This window comes from Tenrec ecaudatus, chromosome X (assembly GCF_050624435.1).
Source record: "Tenrec ecaudatus isolate mTenEca1 chromosome X, mTenEca1.hap1, whole genome shotgun sequence".
Lineage (NCBI taxonomy): Eukaryota > Metazoa > Chordata > Mammalia > Afrosoricida > Tenrecidae > Tenrec > Tenrec ecaudatus.
In genome coordinates, this window is record NC_134548.1 from 13,849,017 (window position 1) to 13,875,043 (window position 26,027).

The following is a 26,027-nucleotide window of genomic DNA, read 5'->3' on the forward strand; positions in this document are numbered from 1 at the left end:
TGCCAGTGGTTACCAAGACGTGGATTGCAATCTCTAGTCTATAGATGAGGTGATGGTGGTGGTGGTGGGTGGTGGTGATTCTGGTCTGTGCCAGGGTAGGCTGTTCTTGGCTGTGCTCTTGTGTGTCCACTCAGCTGGGAGGCCAGCTGAGGACTGGCTAGTCTCAATGCATGTTTTGGGGGATGTATATCCTGGTAGCGGTCACTCACCTTTCAGCACAGGTGGGTCACTGGATGCCAAGACTTTGAGCCCAAGTGTACAAGACCTCTTAAGACGTGTTCCCAGAACTCACACCATGCCACTTCTGAGGTCTCCGGTTGGCCAGAGTCAAGGGGGTGGGGGAGTAGACTCCACCTTCTGGGAGGAGATGACTGCAAGGTCTCATGGCAAAGAAGTGGCGATACCAGGAGGCAGATGACTATGGGCAGCTCTATCATCTAGCCAAGGCCACACCTAAATATATGGCTAGCTGGCTTTATATCTAGCTTTCTGTTAGGAAAAGGTACACTAGAGGGAAGAAGGAGGAAATTAAAACCAAACCATGCCCACCGTGATTGAGTCCATTCCAACCCATTAGGGATACCCCTGGATGAAGCAGCCCCGTTCCTTAGGGTTTCCCACATGGTAATCTACATGAGAGCAGACAGTCTCATTCTTTTGACCCTGGAGGGGCCGGTAGGTTGGAACCTCCAACCTTGTGGTTAGCAGCCCAACACCTCACCCACAGGGTCCCCAGAGCTCCTTAGGCAGAAATTAGATAACGATCATAGAGAATCTCAGCTGACACCAGCAGAAGTTCGGTTTGGAACGAAAGAAGTGCTGCAAAGCACTCTGAAGGAGTACACAGAGCCCGCTTTGTAAGCGCTGAAGGCATTGCTATCCTTATTGTGGAAGGGATGTCTCCCGAGGTCCCCGCCTTTAATTAGCAATGATGCTAAAGATGAACAGGACAAGGCTTCAGATGCTTTCGCAAGATGGAGAATCCAAGAAAGGCTTTAAATGACCATCCCACTCGGGAGCCTGGACCAGCCGTCTTCCTCTCAGGAACTGCAGGTGGGATGATCTGGCCAAGTTTGCCTTCTCTGAGCAGTTTGCCCTGTTTAGCTCTCCGGAGAGTAAGGTTAGAACTTTGCTAAACTTGAGTCTGTAATAAAACAGGTCCCAGGTGTGAAGCTGCTTTATTTTCCCAAGACTTTGCCTTTGTTTGTTTAGGTAGCCTTTATGAAGTGCACTGAAGCCTTCCAGGTGGTCTGCAGTGCTCTTTGTTCAATGATAAAAGTTCAAAGATAAAGAAGATAAAGGCACCTACTCTGCCACTAACTTTTCACTGACTCTGTCCAGGGAGCCCGGGGAACCAGCCCAGTGCTAGGAAAGGAGTCTGCACTCTCCACTCAGACAGAAGGGAGGAAAGGACCAGGGCTTTCCCAAGCCCTCTCTGCCTCGACCTCCCCTTTCCCTTGACCTGGTGAGCAGACCCATTCTCCCCAGCCTCACTCCTGGGTGCCGGCCCCTCACAGCCACCCTAAACAAAGCTCTGCAGGTTGTGGGCGTGGCTGGAAGAATTCTCCCAAGAGTCCAAGCAGACACAATAGAATGACTCCTCCATGTTGATGGGAAGCTGTGTTAGTTCTCCGCTTCAGGGCAGGAGCATTCCCAGGTGGCAGTTAGTTCTTTATTTGTTTGTTTTAGGCCCTGGGATTCTTGAGGCTTCCCTGCCCTTTGGCCTCCTCCCCTGCTCCCTTCAAAGAGTTCCGTGCTGGTGATTTCTTGACTTGGCTTCCAGTTGGACAGCTCTGGCTGGTCTTATCTGCAAGCTGAGTGGGCCCTTTTCCTGAGGCCCAAGCAAAGGAGCTTCCTCTCAGAGCATTCCCACTCCTGCATCTCTGCATTTCTTCTCTTTTCTCCTGCACCCCCCACTCCAGCCTGGGAGTCAGTGTCTCAGCAGATCCATGCTCTCCAAGACTTTGAAGGCGATGACCTTTCAGATGTAGATCGCCAGGCCTTTCTTTTGAGCAGTCTCTGTGTGGAACTTGCATTTGCCAGCCTTTTAAAAAATTATTATTATAGCTTCCCAGTTGTTGTTTTTTAAAAATCATTTTATTGGGGGCTTGTACAATTCTTATCACAATACATCCATCCATCCATCGTGTCAAACACATTTGTACATTTGTTGCCGTCATCATTCTCAAAACATTTGCTTTCTACTTGAGCCCTTGATATCAGCTCCTCATTTTCCCCCTCCCTCCCCCCTCCCTCATGAACCCTTTATAATTCATAAATTAGTATTATTTTGTCATATCTTACACTGTCCGACGTTTTTGATTTGGAGTCTCATGCTGAACCACTGGTGACACCCAGGGATCTCTTTCCTTGCCTCCTCCCAAAATAGATTAGTTCCCGGTGACCTATTCTTTGGGGGTTTTCTTGGGTTCTATGACTTAAGACCGCGGCAAGAGCTTGCACCCTGGGGCTGGACGATTCGGATCTTGGCCCCAGGCTCTCTTGGGCCATATCAAGGGACATGGCACAACCTGGGGCAGGTGGTGTGACTGGCACCCAGTGAACAGAGGCCAAGGACCTCGGTAGATAGCCTGCAGTGCTCTGGCCAGCCCTTACCATACAGAAAACAAAAAACATTACCCCAATGTCTGAGGTGGTGGGAGGCTGTCTCTTGGTAGGCACTTCCTGTCTCTGCTTCTGCACCCCCTCTCAGGAAGGCTCCTCCCTCTGTCTTCCTGGGAGGACTGCTTTAGTGTCCAGTGAGGGCTACGTCAGCTCTGCTTTTCTTTGTGTTCACCTGAGTAGCCTGCCTTTTTGGGCAAGGGGAGCAGGTGGCAGCGTGGAGTTGACAAGAGGGAAAGTCGGCTAAGACTTAACTGGATCCGGGTTTCCTTAGGGAGTTGTGATGTGTGTGTGTGTGTGTGTGTGTGCATTTGCTTCCCACTCTGCATTTCCCATCAATGTGTGGGTTTCACTTTCTTCCTGACTCTTTGGTTTCCCTAGTAGTGCAAATGGTTAACACTTGATTACAGGCCCTAAAGTTGGAGGTTCAAACCTACATACACATAACTCAGATGACAGGCCTGGTGACATGCTTCCAAAAAAAACCCAGCCATTGAAGACCCCACTGAGCACAATCCTTCTCTGTTTCTCTTGGGGTCACCATGACAACAGGTTTGGAATTTTGGCATGGTAACAGCTCAGGGGACTTCCTGCCCCCTTGCCTCACTTTCTGGGTACAGAGAGGAAAAGACGAAGATGACGCCCAACTCAAGCTACTTCATCTCCCCTTTTAAAACAAAACAAATTCTCCAAAGCTATTGCACCGCCACTGAGTTGATTCAACAGTTAGCCTCATTTTTCTCCCTCCGAGTGGCTGGTAGGTTTGAACTTCTGACCTGACAGTTTGCAGCCCAATACTTAACCCACAGCATTGACAGGGCTCCTTTCCCCCTTTAAATAGAGTGAATTTTGGGGGGGGAAGCTAGAGGCGAACTTGAAAGTGATTTCAGCCAACACCTTTACTCCTCTCTCAAGTCCAATCACCCCCTTGCCCTGCCTGACCACATTGTTAGGTGGGGGCAGCTCATTGGTATCTGTTCAGTGAGGTTTCCAGCTCTGCCAACACCCGGGAACCTCTCTTGCCTCTCTCCTGTCTCTTCTCCACCCTCAAGAGAAATTACTCTTTGCAAGGCCTATGTTCAGGCCACTGGCTCCTGGCATAAGGCCCTCCTTCCCCCTGACTGTTCTGCCTTTTCTGGGGAGCCCCAGGGATCTGAGCCCACACTGCAGGGTCTCTTGCGATGGTCCTTGGCTCAGGTGGGCGAGCCTCATCACGCATCCTCTCTGCGGTCCCCGTGGCCCTTTGCAAGGTTTTCTCTGTTCAGCTCACTATCCAGAGCCTCTGCATTCTGGGCTCCTCCAGCTTCCACAGGGGCCTGCATGCCTCTCTCCCTAATGCCCCAAACCCTTTGTTGTAGACCCACTTTCTGAGTTGCACACGGCTGTCTGCACTCTGCAATTATGTCTTCAAAGGGTGGTGCGTTAATGAATGTTCATGTCCCTCCTGGCCTCGAGGCTCCACAGGAAAGGGGCCTAATTCCTTTCTGTCCATGCCTGGTCCCCAGGAACTGGCCCCTAAAATGCACCTAAGAAATATTTGCTGAAGAAACCAGTAGGATCTGGTCAAGACCAGTCACTGCTCCATGCCCACCAGGCACCCCTCCCTCCACCTGGGACTGTCTTCTTTATTTAGGAACTTTGGGGGAAAACACGTCCCTTCCAATTTGATGCTGAGAAACACCTAGCAGACAACCTTTCAAAGCCAGAATGCTTTCCTTTGGCAATTTGTCTTAAAGGTATAAGGATTCCGCTCCCAAATGCCTTGAAAGCAGGAGTCAGCCCTAGAGATTGGGCTTTGGCTTTAGGGAGGACAAAGAGGAAGCCGTTTCTGTGTCAATTCCGGGACAGGCACTCCTCCAGCTCTGGTGGTCTGCAGGGACACTCACTGAGCTTGAACCTCAGATAGTGGAGACGTACCCACACCCCCACGTTATAGAGGGCAGAGGAGGCTCTGGAGAGTTTCACATCAGACAGAAGTAATGACAGTGTAGACTGTAGCCCTGAACTGGGTGTCAACCACAGTACTGCCCTTAGCCAGCAGGGTTCACAGTTTAAAAAGTCCGAGGAACAAGTTCCAGGGGCTCAAGTAGAAAGCTAATGTTTTGAGAATGATGAGGGAAACAAATGTACAAAGTGCTTGACACCATGGATGGATGTGTGGGTTGTGATAAGAGTCATATGAGCCCTCAACAAAATCATTTAATAAAAAAAGATGGAGAGGCTCCTGCCTCCTCTCCAGCCACGCCCGGAGGTCGAGAAGGCCGAAGAGATCGCCAAGGCTCAGGTGGCCCGGCCTGGCGGCAACACAATATTAGGGAAGATCATCCGCAAAGAAATTCCAGCCAAGATCATTTTTAAGGATGACCGGTGCCTTGCTTTTCATGACATCTCCCCACAAGCACCAACACATTTTCTGGTGACACCGAAGAAGTGCATTTCCCAGATTTCTGCTGCAGAAGAAGATGATGAAAGTCTCCTTGGACATTTAATGATTGTTGGCAAGAAATGTGCAGCTGACCTGGGCCGGAACAAGGGATATCTAATGGTGGTGAATGAAGGTTCAGATGGGGGACAGTCTGTCTATCACGTCCATCTGCATGTTCTCGGTGGTCAGCAGATGAGTTGGCTTCAGGGTTAACCATGCTTTCAGGGAAATGTATCCCTTCTCTAGGCAATGATCAGGTCAGTAAGTTAAAATGCATTCAACAGTACCCTTAAATTTGCCTGTGTATGGAGAGATTAAGGGAATATTGGTGGTGGTGGGGAGCCCCATACGTAATAAAAGACATTATTGAATGGTTAAAAAAAAGATGGAGAAAAACAAGTCCGAGGCAAAGTGGGCGAGCTTGAATTAGACCCTCGCTCACTCGCTGTGAGATGCCCTTGACAGATTGTCTCCTGGGGTGGAGGTGAGGTTCTGATACTACAGTCGAAACACAAACGCTGTGGGAAAGGAAGGTGCCAGGGGGCTGATGAAGCCAACTACCCACCTGGGTTCAAATCCAGACCACTTATGGGGGTGGGGGTCGGGATTTGGATACGTGTTTCATCTTTTCTGAGTCTCAGTTTCCTCATCTGTGAAATGGGTATACTAGCATCTCTCTATTGGGTAAGCTTTTTGGAATGCTTAAAGTCAGCCATCTAAACCCGCCAGCCACTTGATGAGGGAAAGTTGAAGCAATCTGGTCCTATAAAGCTGTATAGCCGTATAGAGATAAGAACCGATGCAAGGGTTTATGGGGAGTTAGGGAGGGGGAGGGGGTTGGGGAGCAAACAGTGTATGTGGGAGGGAGTGCTCTCTAGAACTGATAGTGATGACACAACTCATTTGAAAAGTGCTTTCACCATGGTGGTGGATGGGGGCGGGCTGTTCTAAAATTGATTGTGGTCAGGATTGTACAACTCTTCTTGATGCGATTGCACTATTGAATTGTGTGATAGGTGGATTACGTGCCCATAAAGATTAAAAACATATCTATTAATAGTCTGGGAACTATGAGTTGGAATGGACTCCATAGCAGTGGGTTTGGATTTCTGCTGTAGCGTCCTGGTGATGCAGTGGGTTACAGGTTGGGTCACACCTGGAACTCAGCAGTCACCCTGTGGGAAGACGACGCAGCCGCAGAACCCCCATTGGGAAGTTCTACTCTGTTCTACAAGATCATTCTGCGTCAGAACCGGCTCAGTGGCACTGGGTTTATAGAGGATCAAACTAACGAATATTTGTAGCTCATGCAACACAGTCCCTATAATGTATAAAGTGTGAGACTCTTGTTGTTAATGAGTATTTGATCTGTAGAGCAGGGCCTAACAAAGACCTACCTGGAATGTTCTATAATAGACAACCACCATCGTGAGGAAAGGCACGTAGCACAGCTACGTCTCTGTTTCCTAGTCTGAACAATGAGGTTACTAATAAGGCCAATTTTGAGGGCTGTTTGGAAGATTGAATGACATCACCATGAAAGTGTCCAAGGCAAGGGTCAGTTTTCCTTCTCTACTTTCTCTAAGCAAAAGTCTTGTGAGCACTTAATAGCAAAACCAAAGTACGGAAGCAAGTACAGCCAGAATGCTCCTTAGAGGCAAGGATGGCAAGAGTTCGTCTCATGGACTTTGCACCTGTCAGGGGACCAGTCCCTGGAGAAGGAGGTTGTGCGAGGTAAAATAGGATAGCGATGAAGAGGAAGACCTTCGACAAGATGGATGGATACAGTGGCTGCAACAATGGGCTCAGACAGAAGAACAAATGTGAAGGTGGTACAGGACCAGACGATGTTTCATTCTGTTGTACCTAGGGGTCGCTGTGAGTCAGAAGATACTTGACGGAGCCTAGCAACACAACAACATGCATGTGAGTTTCCTGTTTTCTCCCTTGGGTGTTGATTTCTTTCACCCATCCAAGAATGCAAGGCTACCTCAGAATCTGTCGTCTGGAAGGGTCTATCTGGGTGTATGCATATGTACATGCACACACACAAGCATGCATGCACCTGTGCACACATGACACCCCCCCCCCCCGGTATTAACACATTTCCCAGGACATGTGCACGGTGTCTTGGCAGCTGTTGAGAATCCATAGAATTGGGACCATGAGTGGATTTCACACTTTACATTCTGTGGACTGAACCTTAGAGAATGCTGCCTGGAGAGAGTTGTCATCAGGAGACCTGTGTGGCACTGATTTCTGAGAAGGGATGCCATTTGTTTCTTCCCCAAGGCCTGCGGTGACCGCTGCTCACCCTGCACACACATGAAGAAACCAGTTGTGCTGAGAGCAGAGGGTGGGTATGAAGTGCTAGAGGTAGCTGTGAGCCGGAGCAAAGAACAACATAGTGATCCTTCTCCAAAGGATGCATTCTTGTGCGTCTTTTCTTTGGGGGGGGGGGCTAGCTATAGTTCTCCAGTTTAACGTGGTAGGAACCGGGAATGAGAAAACAGCAACCACTTCAAAGAGGGAAATAAAAAGTGTACTAACAGCTCTGACAGCCCCATGAATGGCAATTCCCTGGGCTTGTGGCTTCATGTGGGACTCTCAGCCAAATCCACTTTGGGGGATCCAACTTCGAAATGCATAACCTGCTCCACAAATCAAGGCAGGGGTTTGCAAATGGATTCACAGCAATTTCTCCAAGCCTAGGAAAGTTGATTTCTGAACGAATCAGGTGGCTGGACTTGCTGCTGTTTCATTTCTGTCTTTGTATCCCTAACCTATGCTCTCAATGAATTTTAAGACCTACCTCTGTGTTCTCTGGTCTAGCCCATGCCTGGATAGTGTCCCACTGCAAGTAGCCACTGACCTCTGCCTGCAGGCTTGCTCTCAGCCCGTGAGCAGAGCAGTTCAGAAGTTTCTGGAGCAACCCACGATTAATGACGATTGAGAATGAGAGGACCAATACTCAGTTGCTTCCCACTTCCGATGGGCTAACTCTGTCATGTGTTCTATAGCCCCTCCCAGAGTTTCTCAACAAAACTGAACTGTTAGCCATGCTGGGAATCTGCTTGAAAATCACCTCTTTCATGGCTGGGTTCCCTTCCCTGCCTTCCTCTTCTACCGTACTTCTTGGGCACATCGCCCACAGATACGACTTGAATTCTTGCCACAGTGTTAACTTTGGGGAGAACCATGCTGAGCACCCTAAGAAGGAATGAAAAGAAAAAAAGTAGTCATTCACTTACTGACATACAATCTAAAAGGCTGCACGTTGTCAGCCCCAGTTCTACCATTGCTTTGAACTTGGAGCCATTCACTTCGTCTGGGAGGTCTTTCTCCTATGAAATGAAGGCCCTGGGAAGTTGGGGTGGAGCACTGCTTTGTGTGAGAGAGGACTCAGAAGCCCAGGTCATCTGGGAGCTCTGGCTGTGCCTACCAAGGCAACCAACTCGCACCCCCACCCCCACCCCAGCCAAACACCTGCAAGAGTCAACTCCACTCCTGGGTGAGAACTACCAGGCAAACATCCCTGACAACCTTTCGAGTTTTGATAGTCTATGATCAGGTTATTGATGAACCTCAGACATGTGTGTGGCACATTTTAGTTTGGGGGGTGTACCTCAATTCCCTTCCCACTCCCCACCCCACCCCTTTCCCTTCACTAATCCGACAGGGCTTCTTTGTAGTTGTAGTTGGTAATGAACTTTAAAAATTTCGATTCAGACCCATAGGTACTCTGAAAACATTGGCTCTTTCTTAGAGCAAGATCAAATCTGGGGAGTAGTGTCTCTGGTTTTCTTTACCTCGTCAGAGACCCATATGTATAGTACAGAGAAAGAGGGAAGGAGAAATATTCTGGGAGGCGTGCTCTGTCTTAGATTTGTCCAGATTTACGCTTCATTTCTGGCCAATGGGGTGACCCGAGCCATTTCCCTTTTGATTCTTTACCAAAGAGCTACAGGAAACAACTGAGTTGTCCCCTTTTCTTGAAGAATATATAAAAAATAGAAGTGTCTGGATTGAGGCTATTGATCTTACTTGCCCCGCACCCTGGCTGACCCATTGGGCAATTTCCATAAGTGAGTACTGACTTGAAACAACATAGGGTTCTTGCTCGCAGCAGGAAACCTTGGGGACCTTTTCTCTGTAAAGAGTTTTTCCCATTTGGTGAAGGCCCTTGAGGACCAAACGCCCATGCTTCTTTGGTTATATGTCCAGCTTTATTTTTCCAGGAAGTTGTGTTTAAGGATATTCTTAACTTGATTTCCCACCAAGTGTTTAACTTGTGGAGGTCCATTCAAAGAGGAATCATAAAACAAATTTGAAATAGCGAAGACTTACCAGGTATAAAGTAAGGCAAAGACTGTGGTCGGGTCCAAGCAAGACAAAGCCTAATCCAGAAAAATGAAAAGAAAGCCACGGCCTCTTCCTCCCATCTTCCAGGCAGGCACATGGCATTGATCTTGAAGTGACATTTCCTGCAAGTAGAAATTTTGTTAGGCTTTAGAATCTGGCTCTGTTGACCCCGTCATGAAGAAAAGGACACTGTATCTTTAAAATTGAGAGTAAGCATAACAAACATTGCGATATCTGTGGCTACCAGTCTCAACATGGGTCAATCCGCCCTTCGAAGAAGGCAGAGTCTCTTTACAGAGGGGGACAAAGTAAAGCCAATTAGAAATGGTGTCCTTGAAAAATCTTCAGGAAATGGTTCCTAGTCCGTCCTGGTGGTGGAGTGGGTTACAGTCTCGATGAGTCACCATAAACGCAGAGACACTGTTTGTTTTCTCCTTTGAAGTCAGCCCCAGGCAGACCGAAGGATAATGTCCTCCTAGAGCCTAATGATGAAATCAACTTTTTTCCCCCTTAAGCCAGACTTTTCAAGAGGTTAATTTCTGACAAAGGTCAAAGCTCCACTTCCCGAAAGAAAGGCTTCCTGTCACACACAGACACACAGCCACAAAATGGAGAGGGCCTGTTGGCTCAGCACAGTGTGTCCACTAGGAAACGTGGTGTCTGGCCTGGTGTTGACTGGCCAGTGTGTTGCATGGGGCGGGGCAGTCGGGGCCTTAGACAAAGGTCAGCAAAGCCAAAGGGTTGAAAAGAAGGGAGAAAGGGTGGGGGGGGGAGCGGCTGCCCCCTCAGCTTCCTGACCTGCCAGGCTGATGTCAGAGGGTTTTCAGATTTGAAAGCCTTTGTTTTGGGGGATTGGAGGGATTCCCACCAGACAATGCCTGACAGGATGCTGGGGGCACGCAACGCCAGAAATGAATTTGGGCAGTTGTGGAGCAGATGGGGCATCAGGGGGCTGAAAACAAAGGGGAAGCTGTTCCCAGCACATCTACAGGAAGGGAGAATGGGAGAGCCAGCTGCCTGGCAGGGGGACTTTCTGCTCAGATTGACAGCCAGGGGCAGGGGTGGGAGTAGGGGGGGGAGTTTGCGCTCCTATGTGCTATCTCACCGGCAGATGGATCATCCCTAAAGCTCAGAGGGGTTTGCCTTTTTCGCTGGGAGGAGAGAGAGGCAGGGTAGGAGAAAACCAAAGTCAGCGAACTTCTCCTAGAGCTCAGCTTTCAGGAGGTCTGTGCCATTCCTTCAGTGGTGGGTTGGCGAGGTTCCTGCCTCCTGGGATCTTCCAGCAGCAATGGGCCTCAGAACGAATCTAGTCTTCGACGTCTGTGCTCCAGATAGGGGCCTGGAGCCCTGGAGAGTGGAGGCGTCTTGGCCGGGCTTGGGGCTGGACTCTGTCAGTGTCTTCGACTGGCTTCCCTCCAAAGCAGACAAGAGATAAGGACTCAAGGGCAAGCAGTTGGCTAGGAGGTGACCCAAGGCCAAGCGGTGGAGGACTGGAGAAGTGGGTGGGAAGGGCAGTCCGCCAAGGTCAGTGTGTTAATGAGCAGGCTCCCACCATGGGCATCTGGCCTTGGTTGTTCTGGGCTTCTCTGGGAGGTGGGTGGGAGAATGTACTTCAGGACTTGAGGAGGCCGGGGTGTTTGTCCCCCAGTGTCTATCCTTTCTTGGTTGTAGACTATTCCCAGAGGTGATGGCTTCGGGAACTTTCTTGCAGGCCGGGAAGACTTTTGTGGCCAGAGAAAGGCACAACCATGGACAGCGAGCAGGGAGTCTGACCTTTCAAAGTCCAGGGAAACGTTTCTCTGGGTGCTCAGTACCACCCAGAGAGCTCCAAAACACCTTTCTTCACCTCGAAGAAGCGTCTACTTCTCATTCTCTATTTTCTCCCTCAGCCCTGCTCACTCTTAACCACTGCCCTCATCTACCTGTGTGCTGTTGAGCCAGAGTGGTGGACTTCTCATTCCCTTCCGAGTAAAAGCTGAAGTCTTGAGTAAAAGACAGAGCTCATGGTTGGAACTCTGTGATTTGAACCTCAACTCCCCAACATCATTAGCTCACCAATACCAAACTCTCCTTTCCTCCTGAGCACAGTGGGGGCTAGGCCACATGACTGCTGGAGCCAGTCGGCTTTCAGTGAAACTGAACTTGGCTGAGGTAGAAAAGAGCAGGCGTGGGGTCTCCACAGACTCTCCACCCCTGGTTCTGAAGGCCTGAGAGCCCATGTGGGGATCACGGAAGCCTGGATCCCTGAGTCGTGGTGTGGCGCAGAACTCCCCCGATGCCCTGCTTTAGACATGTATCATGGCAAAAGTAACTCTTTGGTTTGGGGTTATCTGTTACTGCAGTAAAACTGAGACTGTCCTCTCTAATCTAATCCAGGACTAATGGTGTTGCGTTCCGGCCGTGACGCCATCAGAACCACTCTACCCTCACTCTTCCCCTTCATAGTAAAGTAAATCATCTGTGTACCACAGGGCGGGTGCTCAACGTGTGTGCGCTGTCTTCGAAGTCAGAAGAGGAGGCAAATGGGGGAGGGGAATACTCTTGGCAAAATCTGGCCTTGGCCTAGGTTCTTTAGAAGAAGAGGATTTGGCATTAGGAAAGGGCAGAACCTTTTGCTCAATGCAATAAAAGCTAAGGTATTCTGGGCTAGGGTGCGGTGGGCTTCCACAGCAGGGGACTTTGGTATTTGAGGAAGTGGGAATGTCTGGCAGAGGGAGAGAGAAGCGGATCTAAGACCACCAGCTGCCATGGAATCCATTCCGGGGCCATGGAGACTCCATGTGGGCCATAGCCCAACTGTCCTCCATTGGGTTCCCAATGGCAGATTATTCAAGAAGTCTTGTCCTTTGAGGTGAACTTGAACCTCTATCCTTTTGGTTAGCATCGCCCACGGACTCCACATCACCCACCAGGCCTCTAATTTAGGTGGCAGAAGGAGAGTGGGGTGGAAGGGCATAGAAACAATGCAATCTAAGTCCTAGCTCTTTTAAGCTGTCAACCCTCTGAAGAACTGTGGAAAATCGATTGCACGTCTTTGAACCTCAGCTACAATGAGACACAAGGAGCAAATTGTTGGCATTCTCTAAGAGGGTATGACTAGCAGTCCAAATTACCCACACTGACACTGATTGTTCGCTGTGGGCCAGGTCCTTGGCTTCGATGGGTCATCACTGGAATCAACCTATGTTACCCAGTACACCACCTATATGGTGGGCACTGCTATTATTCCCACTGTATCGATGAAGAAATAGAGACACGGAGGTCCAGTGACTTGATTGGCACTAAGTGGAATAGTTGGGATTCAACCCAGGTTTCAGAGCCACTTTCGATGATGATAATAGTCTATTATAGTACATTAAGGTGGCTGCACTAGGCCTTTCAAAGAGCGGGGTCAAATGCTTTAGTGGATGTCATAGATTGAATTGCCTCCTTTCCCCCAATACATGTTGAAGTCCTAGCCGCAGAGTCTGCAAATGTGTCCTTTGAGAAATAGTGCCTTCGTAGCTATGATTAGTTCACTTGAGTTCCTACTGGAGTGATCACTGTTCCGAGTCAAATCGGAGTGAGCCCTAATCCAGAATGCCTGGTGTCCTTAGAAGAAGAGGAGGAGGGGCACCGAAACACAGACAGGGATATGGTCATGGAAAGAGGGAGGGGGCTAGATAGTGGAATGTTGCTGCCAACAGCCAAGGAACGCCTGGGGCTGCAAGACACCAGGAGGCAAGAAAGCATCCTTTCCGGGAGCCTTTGGAGGGAGGCCAGCCCTCCCTCATCATGAAGGTGGACCTCTGGCCTCCCAAGCAGTGAGAGAATAAATTGGTTGGTTTAGCCATACAAGTGTGTGGCGATTTGTTATAGGTGAGGGATTCGGTGGACAAGTTTCTGTTTCTCATTCTTGCCCTCTGGGGAGGGGCCATTGGCTATTTTTTTCATCATCTTCCTCACAGGGTCACCGTGATGCTGAACTGCTTGGTAACTCAGTGTGGTTGGGGCTAGTGACATGGTCCATCATACAGGGTGGTTAGTCCACCTACATGGTGGAAGATGCTCTGTCAGTGTTGATGATGATCCTCCTCACGTGTCTGATTCTCCAATACCATAGATTGCATCGAATCAGGAACTGTGAGGTGTGGTGTAGGGGAGAGTTTACATGCTCTGCCTTGGTGCGTGGAATTCTCAGAGGGTCTCCCCACATACTCCAGGTGACTCTGCGTTCATTGGTTAAGATCTAACCTTGAGCTGTTGGGTCAGCATTGGATCACTTACAGCAAAGTTGGTGGCTCCAACCTGCCTGACCACCTCGGGATAAAGATGAGATTGCTTACGCTCCTAAAGATTTAGTCTTGGAAATATAGGGTCACCTTGAGGAGCCCTGGTAGTGCGACGGGTTTTGCACTGGGCTGCTCACCACCAGCTGCTCCTCAAGAGAAAGACAGGACTTTCCACTTCTGTCAAAGTCCCAGCCTTGGAAAGGCACAGGGGCAGTTGTCTCCGGTCCTATAGGGCCATTAGCAGTCAGCATCGACTCCATGGCAGTGAGTTTGGTTTTTCGGTATGAGTTGGAACGGATTGGGTGGCTGTGCGTATGGCTGTTGCCTGGTTATTGGAACTGCTTTGCCCAAACGCAGGAAGAGCCCCAAAGTGCCTGAGCTCACATTTGGGTGCACAGATGTGCATGTGTTTGTCCACACACACACACACACACACACAAACACAAACACACAGCCCCTAATCAAAGACAGATGAGCTTCTGATGCCTGGTTCTCTGGCCGTGAGCTGAAATGACTGTGTGCTGTGGCTTTTACTCAAGCATGACTTGAGGGGCTTCTTTGGAACCACCAGAGAACCCACCTAGCCCTTTTGTCAGTCCTACTGCTTCCAACCCCTACCCATCTCTCCCGAGAGCACCTTTTCCAGAAATCCGAGCCACTGTGCCCTCTGCTCAGGGTCGGCTTATTGTAGCACACAGCCTGAGATGGAAGGATGCGAAACCCTCTCTTTCCAGTAGCGCATCTTCCCAGCTTCCCTTGGGGAAAGGTGAGGAGATGACACCTTTGAACTAGGCCCCGTGAAGAGGGCTGCATCTCCTCAGGTGTCCAGTGCCGTTTGTTGGCTACCCGATGCCCAAGCTGGAGCCCGGTCTGCAGGCCTCCTCCCAGTGCTAACAGGTCACGAGCTGCTCTGGCCAGCCCAGCTGTGCTAGCCCCCTGGCACCTCATGCCACAGCTTGGGGGGAGTCTGCTGGGTTCCATGCACTTACACTACCCGCCCCGCAGTTGCAAGAAGCAGTTTTCCCATCATGGCCACTTGCCTGACCTGCTGCGGCAAAACAGCCCGCTGGGGAGGCTTGGCATCACTGCCTGAAACTAGGGCCTGTTCCTGCCTGGCACTGGCCCATGCCAGCAGGAACAGAGAGGGTGCCAAGCATGCCACCGTGATCATGCCAACAAGGTCCATTGCAGCTGGTCCTGAGGAGCTTGAACCTGCTTGGTTGTCTTGTAACAGAAACCCAAAACACTGGCAAGACTTGGCTCCTTCCCGACAGCATCCTTTCTCCAAGGAGCTGGCTCGGCCTGGTTAGCATCACAGCCTTGTGCTCTTGAGGCTCCTGAATCCAGAGAGCACAGGGCTGCTACTTCCGGTGATGCCAGGGGCAATCCAGGGCACCTTCTCCCAGGGCTAGTCCTGGCGGGTAGGGGGAGGTGGAGATGTGTAGTATTCTCCCATCAGTTAGGCCTGTGTTCAGGCTCAGGAGCCACCGCTTATTAGCTGGGTGCCCTTGGGCCAATTACCAGATCATTCCAGGCCTCAGTTTCCTTATCTGTGAAGTGAGATATAATTATTTCTAGCTGTGGGGTGGTTGTGAGGTGTAAAGGAGCTAATGGCTAATCACGAACACTGTTTCTAACAATTAAGGTGAGTTATTGTTATGACTGTGAGCTCCTGGTGGTGTAGCAGTGGGCTATGCGTTGGGCTGCTAACTGCAATTGATTCATAGTTCAAAACTACTAGCCGCTCCGCTGCACGATAATGAGGCTTTCTGCTCCTGTAGGGTCTGTCCTATTGGGTCACTGTGAGGTGGACTTGATGGCAATGAACTTGGGATTTTGATTTTTGGTTTATGATTATGAATAGTTGTGGTGGCCCTGCCTGCTTAGCCAAAGTTGGCAGTTGAAACCCACCCACTTTGAGGCTCTCTATTCCTGATAAAGATGTAGCGCTTTGGGAACCCTGACCAGGTCGCTATGAATTGGAATAGACTTCATGACCATGGGCGTAGTTTGGGGAGTTTGGTTATTATGATTGAAGTCCTTGTGGCACAGTGGGTTAAGCACTAGGCTGTGAACCAAGAAGTCAGTGGTTCAAACCCCAGCCTTTCCATAGGGGAAAGATGAGGTCTCCGAACCCTTAGGGAGCAGTTCGACTCTGGCCTATAGGGGTGCTGAGTCAGAATCAACTTGCCGGCAGTGAGTTGGGTTGGGTGTTGGTAATTCTGATGACTTATATTGTTATTCAGCCACGATGGGGGAGTAGATTACCCAGTGGGCCTCTAACTGCGAGCCAATCCATGGGGAAAAGATGATCCTTTCTGTTTCTGCAAAGAGTGACAGACCTGGAAACCCACAGGGGCAGTTCTTTCCTGCCCTGGAAGTTCGCTATGAGTCGAGTCGGCATGGACTCGGTGGCAGTGAGTTTGTGTTTGGCGGTAACATTGTCACTTATCATAGTCTCAGCTGGATAGAAGATGGTGGGGGCCAGTGCTTCTCCAGCTTCAAGGTGCTGGGGGACCACCGGAAGAGTTTGCTCACGCTTAGACTTCTCCCATAGGGTGGCTGGTGGGTTTGAACTGCTGACCTTGTGGTTAGCAGACCAACGTGTAACCACCACACCACCAGGGCTCCCCTGGCACAGGCCACAGAGCAGTGTTCGCCTTCTCAGTCACAGAGAGCCTGGTGAGGCTGGAGGGATGGAGGCAGAGCATCTCATCGAAGCACCCAGGCCACAACTCAGCTGATTCGCCGGATGGGCGGGAGGAATGTGGAGCAAGGCTCTAAGCCAGCAGTTCTCTACCTGGCAGTCGTGACCCCTTTCACAGGGGTCATCTAAGACCATCGCAAAACACCTATTTCCGATGGTCTTAGGAACAGAGACACTGCTCCTCTGTCCGTTTCCAGGTTCGCCCACATGGAGACACGCACCCCCTACATGAAGTCTGTTACCCATGCTACACCATGCTTCAAGACAAAATGTCATTTATTTGTCATTAGAAATAAATATTTCACAATATCTAATTACATATTGGTTTGCGATGCATCACTATGCTTAAATGATGTTCCATTTGTAACAATGAAAATACATCCTGCATATCAGGTATTTACATGACGATTCATAACAGCAGCAAAACGACAGTGATGAAGTAGCAACGACAATAATGTTCTGGTTGGGGGTCACCCCCACATGAGGAGCTGTCTGAGAGGGTGCCAGCATGAGGAAGGTTGAGACGCACTGCTCTAGGCAGCGATGAGACCGGAAGGCAGAAACTGATGCTGAGTAAGCAGTGCATAACTATGAAAAGTGCAGGACACAAAGGCTGCTCCCAATGCCGCCTGGCCCCCAAGCCCCGCCCCTGGCAGTCAGCTGCTCCTCTTACAAAGCTCATCCAGGAAGGAAGTCAGGCGGCATGAAATACTCCCTGGGCATGTATGTTGTGGGAGGTTTTCGGTTGTGATTATGAGACTTGGACATAAAAGGGAGGGTCTTGATCATGCCCGAGGGCTTGTCCATTGTCCTGCACCTCCTCAGACGTCTGTACCTTCACTCGCCTCTCCCTGCTCCTCCTCCTTTTTTGACAAGTGCTTGAACTGTGGGGGTGTGCCTGGGTTTGGCTCTCCCTGAGCCTAAAATGCAATGGACAGACAGACAGAAGAAATCATGGCTTCTTTCTGATGATTTTGTTCTGCATTTTCCTGTCGCATCGACTCTGACTCATCCTGACACCATGGGACAGCATAGCACTTCCCCGGAGGGAGGGTTTTCTGGGCTGTCCTCACTCCTGGAGAAGATGGCTAGGTCTTCCCTCCCACAGAGCTGCTAAGTGGGTTTGAACTGCTGACCTTTGGGTAAGCAGCTAAGCACTTAACCATGGCACCATCAGGGCCCCTCTTTCTGACTTGTCTGCAAGTGAGAAATTTCACTTTATGATCAGGAAACCTACATGCTATTTATTGTCTTTGGATCAAGATCGATAATTCTGTAGATCTTGTTGTTGGTTACCCTCAAGCTGGCTCTAACTCATGATGTCTTTGACTCTAGCTTTAACCACAAATTTTTGCTTCTCTATAATTAAAAAAAACACACACATAAAAAGTGTAAGCCAGGCAAAATAGTCTGAAGGAAATATATGAAAATTTGGAAAACTATTTGTTGGGATGCTGTGATGGTATAAATATATGAACTTTTCCCCTCTCTGGTCTACTTTTCTAATCCACCCTCCTCGATGACCATGCATTTCTTTTACTTGGGCAATAAAAAAATTGATTAGTGAAAAAAAGAAGAAGATTCCCTAGCTCAGCCCCTTTCATCAAGTTCAAAATCTAACGTCATCCTGGATATGTGGTCTTCTCTTTTTCTGTGAAGAGTCCCAGAGACAGAATCTCGACAGGGATTGAGTTAATGATTCTGTAGAAGGCCACCTCCACTATCTGGATGGCAGGACTCCTGGAAGTCATGTGCTCTTCCCACTGGGCAAGGATCTAGGGTCAGAAGGCTCCACCCTTTGAACAGTTTCTTGGATCATTGACATGAATGTGTGCCAACCATTCAAATTCCTGTGTGGTCGCCTTTGTGCCCCAAATCATGCCTCAGAGAGTTTGATGGAGCTCAGATGTGTGCCCTTGGTCAAGGTAAGCTAATTGCTATGAAAATGCTCACATCTCAATGGCTTAACACAATAGACATGTATTGTTCACTCAGGTAACAGTTCTGTTCCAACATTTTCTATTTTGACTTGTGGCAGGAGGTCCTGCACCTGGTTGTTCCTGGTTGAACCCCTTCTCTCTGTGGTTCTGCCTCAGAGCCTTCTGCTGGATGCTTTAAAGCTGGCCTGTCCACAGGCAGGGATCACTTGTGGGAGATACTGTCCCTATCTTTGCATTGGCGGCATGCAGAAGGCTTTTTTAATTATCATTTTTAAAGATCAGAACCATATTTGAAAGATTCAAGCTCAAGACAAAGTAGGGCGAATGGGATCTGATTTCTCAGCCTTTTTTTCTGGTCGTGGTAGTGGTGGGGAAAGGGGTTCACAAGACCCTGTCATTCTTAGAAAAATCTCGGTCCCTCTATCAGTCAGAGTTGAATCAAGAGAATAGAAATCAATTATTTTAACAGAGAATATAATACAGGGCACTGGTGGAAAAGGCATTAGGAGACTGAAAAGGCAGACACGTGGAACAGATACTAACTGCAGGAAGCAAGGATTTGAGGAACAAAGAAAAGAGTTTAGGGTTATCAAAACGTAGAAGCTTGTAGGGCATACTCTGCAGCGTTGGGACAAAAAATCCTCAGAAGGAAGCTCTGTCCAGTTCAGTGTCAGGGTCTCTCCCCATTCTAAAAAAAAAAAAAAAGCTAGATTCTAGATCCAACTGTCACTGCCAAAGTAAAGCACTATTCCTGGGGAATAGGAATCAAGGAGAAAGGTACAGGTTCCTTCTTCCTTCATCTTCCTTTCTCCTTCCAGGACCTTTCCATGAGCGAGCCTAACTGGGAGCAGCTGGCAAAGCCACAACGTGCTTTCTGCAGTCCCAGCCGCTGGCATCCCAGAGCAGAGGGTGGAAGGTGGACTCGGGGCTGAGAGGCAGTCACTGATGCGGGGACCTTGTTTCAAGCCCACCAAGGTTATGCCTTGGTTCCATGGCACGGCCACAGTGGACTCCCCAGGGTTTTCCCAGAGAGACCACCGAGAACAATCTATTCATTGGGTCGGCGAGCACACTTAGTATTCAAAACCAGGCATGCGCTTGGTTCTGGGGAGAGAGCTGTGAAGGGGGCAATTGTTGCTGCAAGGAACTCAGGCCACACATGTGCATGCACAACCACACACACGCAGATCCATGTGATCACACATAGCACGCACGTGCATTTGTACCAGTCTTTGCATGCACACACTGTACGTGCGCACGCATGCATTATGCACACGCTACACATGCATGTGCACCACGGCCATGCTCACACAAGTGCGAGTGAGGAAAAGAACAGAGAGACACTTGCAAGGTGCCTGGCCTTGACAGCAGAGAGGGCTCTGGGTCTTTGCCACTGACTTTGGCAGATGTGTGCAAAGGAATTCCGCTCTTGCTGGAGAAAGGAGAAGGTGGCATTTAGCATGGCATTTAACACGGCCTCCCTCTGGCACGGGGACCATGAATGGGTCAGCTGCCCAGATCTGCTCTCCCAGCAGGGGTCCTTCCTAGTCAGGGGGCAACTCAAGTGCAGCGTGGCCTTGACAGATGGGCTGAGGAGAGTGCACATGCAGCCAATGCACATCGCCTCCCCTGGAGCCTTCTGCTGTCTTCCCTGCGGTGTATGCGGTGTCTGTTCCTCTACTGGTCACCCCGGAAGCATTTGCCACCAACTCAGGGTGAACTTCCTCTGTTGTGTTGGGAAGGGGAGATCGAGTTCTGCAACTCTTTCCGAGAGAGAAAAGGCCCGGCAGGGGTGACTACTCACTTTCCCTTTAGGGTGCAGGTTTCCCTGCAGGTCCTCACGTCGCAATAATTTAGCATCTAGGGCAGTGGTTCTCAACCTTCCTAATGCTGCGACCCTTTCATACAGTTCCTCATGTGGTGGTGACCCCAACTATCACATGACTGTCGTTGCTACATCATCACATCACTATCATTTTTGCTACTGTGATGATTTATGTATATATCTAATATGCAGGATGTATTTTCATTGTTACAAATTGAATATCTCTTAAGCATAGTGATTCACCACAAAACCAATGGGTATATTGTGAAACATTTAATTCTAATGACAAATAAATGAAATTTTGTGTTAAAGCATAGTGTCACCTGGGTAGCAGTCTTCACGCCAGGGACTCATAGATAGGCATATCTACATGTGGGTGGACCTCAGTTCCTAAGACCATCGGAAATAGGTGTTTGGTGATGGTCTTAGACGACCCCTGTGAAAGGGTCATTTGACTCCGCAAAGGGGTTGCGACCCACAGGTTGAGAAACGCTGCCCTAGTGGTTGCCAGGCCCCAATGACCAGGCTTGTCCAATCTCTTCTGATGGGTCTGTGCACTGAGAAGGCACATCCCACCTCTCGGGTCCCTGGGCAGGTGTTAAAGGTGGCAGGGGGCTGGGTGCATAGCAGGGGTGCATCTGCTACCTGTTGCTGTCAACAAAGCACTCACTTCTCATCTGTGGTGCTGTGGGGCAAGTACTGCAAGGTTGGAGGTTCGGGGGGAGGCTGAGGCTGGCTGCTTGAGGGAAGGTATCCAGCCTCAGAAACCTTAAGCAACAGCTCTATTCAGTCCTCGCGGGCTGCTGGGAGTTGGAATGGATCCCGTGGCGGTGGGTTGGTTTGGCTTTGATCAGTTGACTGAACAGATCTTCTGGGCTGTGCTGACTGGACCAGGGCTGCCAAGTTGAGGCTGGCTTCAGTGCTCTGCCTGGGCCTCGGCCTGGATAGCTGAGTGCCTGGCCTCCCTCCAAGAGACCAGCCCTAGAGCCCAAGCGTGTCACCACATCCCTCCTTGAGGCCTGTTTGCTAGCATTCCATTAACCAAGAAAGTCATAAGACCAAGCCAGAGTCGGCATGGGTAAGGATGACCCAAGGGCCAATTTGCACACACTGTGCACATGAGGCGACAGGAGTCGGAGCCACTGGGAGGCCTGTTTGCCTGCAGGGATGAGTGAGCAGGAGGCCATGGTGTTATGGATGTGGAGCTGGCGGAGAGACTGCACAGTGGGGCCGGCGGAGAGGCTGCAGAGTGGGGCCTTGGACATGCAGGACACCGGGGAGGAGAGCCGGATGGCTGCTGAGACTTAGTTCCTATGAAGGTTGGGGTGCTGATGGGTCTCTCCTAGTACCACTTCATAGACCATGAGAAGACCCCTCTTAACCTCCATATCCTGATGGAGCACCAACTGGCTCCCCTGGGCAGAAGCCTGTGTGGGAGCTCTCTCACACCGGTGTGTGGGAGAAGCAAGGAGCATGTAGACCCAGGGCTTCTGGACTTGGACCCAAGCCACACACACCACACATCCTCTCACACACAGACCCAGGCATGACCCATGCATGTAACCGCACGTACATGGACACCTGCACATTCTCATACCCCACAGATGCTTACACTCACATCCAGGCATGTACATACACGCCACAGACAGACACATCTACATATGCCTATACACATACATCACCAACCCTCACCTCCACATACTTGTACATGTGCACACATACACAAACACCACAGATGTTCATTCATACACCCATGTGTGCATACACACACTACTGACACGTACACAACCACACACACCAGTGACACAAACACACACCACACACATGCTCACAATACACATACGTGCATGCTTACACCCCCCCCCAGATTCTCACACCCACCTATGCATGCTCACACGTACACATCCCACAGGCACTAATGTACACATGCAGGCATACACATGAAAAATGCTCTCACCGCCCCAGTCTACCCACACCCCAGACACACACATATTCCCCTGCAGAAAAATGCCAAAAGAGAACCCCTGGGGGTCTGCTGCCCGTTCCCTGCTGCAAATGGGACACCGCTTCTCTCTGCTCTACATAATGATTTCTGAAGGGCAGTGTTGTACATCAGACTCGTCCTGTTTTCTAAAGAACAGGGCTGACACATGTCTGTTTAAATTAATCTTCCCACCACTATGGATGCATTTGGTGGAAACAAACTTGCTTGCTAATCACAGAGAAAGGCGGGGTGGGGGCCAGAAGGGCAAGCTGGAGGAAGGGAGGAGGGCCTATTTAAAAGCTTCAAGATGAGTAGGCCCCTCATCTTTTGAAAATAGCCAGGCTGCACATTAGCATCAGAAAAGCTCCCTACTTCAGGGCTTGTCTTCCCAGGGGACCTGCCAGGGCAACTTCCCAGAGTGGCTGTGAGTCACAGGCTCTTTGGGGGCTTGTAGAGGTGTGAGTGCACCTGTCTGTCCTCCCTTTGTCCTGAGTCCCACGGTGCCCAGCTCTTGACCAGGGCACCCCTCCTCAGCAAAAAGCACCACTAGCCCACGGGGGACACCAACGAAGACAATCTCTCTGCTGCCCCTCCCTGACCGCTGAGGGCTTTCCTCTTGTTTATGTCTCTGGCTAGAATGCTTGGGCTTCCATCCTGGCACTCAATGGCATCCCAGAGGCTTTGCACAGAACTGAGGGCGAGAATGCGCCCAGAGGATGGCAGAGCAGGTGGGGGCAGGAACAGCTGCCGCCATGGCGGCCTTATGGAGCTGGGCACCTCTGTTCTCCTGGACAGGGCTCCTGAGAAGTCCCTCATAGGTGGAAGGACATCTGATACTAGCACCAGTGGACCCAGCTGGGGAGAAGCTCTCTGTGCAGCGGAACAAGTGTGTTTGACCGGGGTCACACCTTGTGTATGGGCGGGGGGGGGGGCTTACACCAGGCCTCCTGGGTCAGGAAGAGCCCCTTATTAGAGGCCACGACGGCTTTGGAAGGAAAAGGGCATTGATGGAGACCCCAGTTCTTATGCTTCGCAATAATGGGCGGGGCTCCCGTGGAGAGACACTGGATGCAAACATGGGGGCTAGCCATAGAAGTAGGGGGGGCGTCGGGTGCCTCCCTGATCCACAGTCACCTCCTTTTGCCTGTCCATGCCCCTCCCCCCTCGCCTCCCAGATGTTTCCAGCAGCAGTCTGGTCTTGACACTCTGCAGCTGGGCACCTCTTCTCATCATACAGTTGTGTAACACCGGCTGCTCCAAGCACATGCCAGCCCAGACCTGCTGCCGTTTCCTGTCCAAACCTTTGCTATTTCTAGCCTCTCCACTCTCTACCAGGTGTTTTAGACGTCTCTTTAATCATTACAATAACCCTCCCAAAGAGGTTCGAACCTTTGGCATTTGAATTTTCTCCTGCAGCCTAAGTTCTGGAGGTGGGTGGCTGCGGGCATGGCTGATCAGCTTCCCAAAGTCAAGGTTGGTGCCTCAGCAGCTCTCCCGGCCTTTTCCTCATGGGTACATGATGGCTGCCACTGCTCCAAGCATCATGTCTGCATTCCAAAGAGCCAGAAGTTGGGGGAGGGCGGTTGGGTTGCCATCAGTCTCATCCCTCTCTTCTTATCCTGAAAGGGAAACTTCCTCAGACAACGGACCAAATCCCCACAAGATATCTCAACAGCCAGGCCTGGGGATGAAAGCCATTGAAAGGTCAAGATTTGAACATGAAAGGGGACAGGGTGAGGGTCTGGGACGTGAACTCAGTCCACCAATATTTGCCACCTCCTGCCCGGGAGCTCTTTGAGCTGACCCATGGCCAGCAGTGCCCCATGTGTCCCTGACCATGCCATCACCAGAAAGGGCTCTTTCTCGCCCCTCAAATAAAGAGTCAGAAAGGCGCTTTCACATGGGTTGTGACCCACCTTGAAATAGGCAGTGATTCTAGAACCTTGGTACTCAAAGCATCGGCAGCATCTGGGAGCTGGCTAGAATGCAGATTCCTGGATCCCTGGGAGACCTTCTTAATCAGCATTGGCAGCTTTGCCGGAGCCCCAGGTGGTTCTTGTGTGCAGTACAATCAGAGCAGTACTGTTTCTAGAACATAGGCCCGAACCCAGGACTTCTTCCCTGACGTCCACCAATGTGTGGCACGTAGCTTTCAGCTCTAGGGTGGCCCATTTATTTGATCAGAACTGCCCAGTCTCTAGCCCTGAAAGGTCCTCATTCTGAAACAGTGCCAAAGCCTGGGCAACCCCCCCTCTGAGCTTTTGTCTGTAGGTTTCCCCCACTACCACCACTTCTGTCTGTGTGAAGGCAGTGTGCAACTAGACAGCAGCGAGCCTAGGAAGCTCCCTCTCAGGAGTCAGGAAGGATCGAGAGATCCTCTTTCCTGTGGGGTATGGGACTGACAAAGGCTGAGCCCAGGCTCACGGGAATAACAACAGCCCCCGCCCTCGGATGTACAGAGCTGGCAAGGAGGGGGTTAAGGATCCTGTGGGCTCTCCCTCCAGCTGGTTCTGGGCTACCATTACTGGACTTAGTAATACAATAACAGCCAGCATGAATGGGTTTGGGATTAAGAACCTGCTAACACCGCAGATTAACGCTTTCCTCACTCCTTTCTTCTAGCCTTCCATGTTACTTTCTTCCTTCTGCCAAGAAAACTGGAGAGAAATACCCAAATCCCACACAGGAAGTACTTGTCATGGGTAACATTGATGACTCACAGTTAGTTTTTGGCTCTGCCAGCCAAGAACAACAAGCATAAGGCAGAGTGATCTGATGTATTAGTAAAAAAAAAACCAACTGTTTCTTGACCTTGAGCTTCCTCCTACTCCTCCCCTTCTATTTCTCAGCTTCCTTCTGAATGCCCTGGGCAGCCCATGTGGCTACCCAGAAGCCCCTGTTTTGGGGTGGAGAAGGACATGGGCAGATTTCTCAAGCCTCATGCTCCACTGACAAATATTTGCCAAGGATTTACTGGAACAGGAAAGACAGGACAAAGCATGGCTACCAAAGCGTGGGTGTCCGGTGCTATTAGATTTTCTACCCATACAAACCACTTGCCAGTTTTCTAGTTGGTTTTAGGTGCCATTGAGGTAGTTCCAACTCACAGCGACCCTATGACCCTACAGAGGAAACACTTCCTGGGCCTGGACCGGGGCTATCTATCTATCTATCTATCTGTCTGTCTGTCTGTCTGTCTGTCTGTCTGTCTATCTATCTATCTATCTATCTATCTATCTATCTCCTCATAAAGATAAATATATTTGAATATAAGCCGAGTCTTTTTAGCACATTTTTAAATGCAGTTTTTGTGGTAAAATTAGGTGCCTCGGCTAATATTCGCGTCGGCTTATACTCGAGTATATACGGTATGTTTGAGCCCATGGTTACAGCCATTATATCCATCTACCTTATGCAAAGGGCTTCCTCTTTTTTTTTCTATCACTCTCCTCTACCAAGCACAAGGTCCTTCTCCAGAGACTGGTCTCTCCTGACCACCTGTCCAAAGTACGTGAGATGAAGTCTCCTCATGCTTGCCTCTATGGAGCACTCTGTCTGCACTTCTTCCAAGACGGATGTGCGTGTTCTTTCGGCAGTCTGTGCTACTTTTAATACTCTTCACCAGCGCCATAATGAAAACATACCAGTTCTTCGGGTCTCTTTCTTCCATGTCCAACTTTGACATGCATACGAGGCCATTGAAAACACCAGGGTGTGGGGGCAGGTGCACAGTAGTCCTCAAACTCGACCTGTGTCTCAGGAGAGTCCTGAGCTCCCTCCATAGGTTGCCAGTGGCTAACTTTCAGAAGGAGATCGCCAGGCCTTTCTTCTGAGATACCTCTGGGTAGATTCAAAACACGAATCTGTCAGTGAGTGGTTTACCTCACCCAG

At 50.1% G+C, this 26,027-nt stretch overlaps 1 protein-coding gene and 1 pseudogene across 1 annotated transcript in view; both read left to right on the forward strand.

Annotated features, from left to right (window-relative positions):
• NHS (NHS actin remodeling regulator) overlaps positions 1-26,027 on the forward strand; it is a 378,805-nt gene that overhangs the window by 153,527 nt on the left and 199,251 nt on the right. The gene's annotated exons all lie outside the window — the stretch shown is intronic.
• LOC142434661 (adenosine 5'-monophosphoramidase HINT1 pseudogene) lies at positions 4,835-5,260 on the forward strand (annotated as a pseudogene).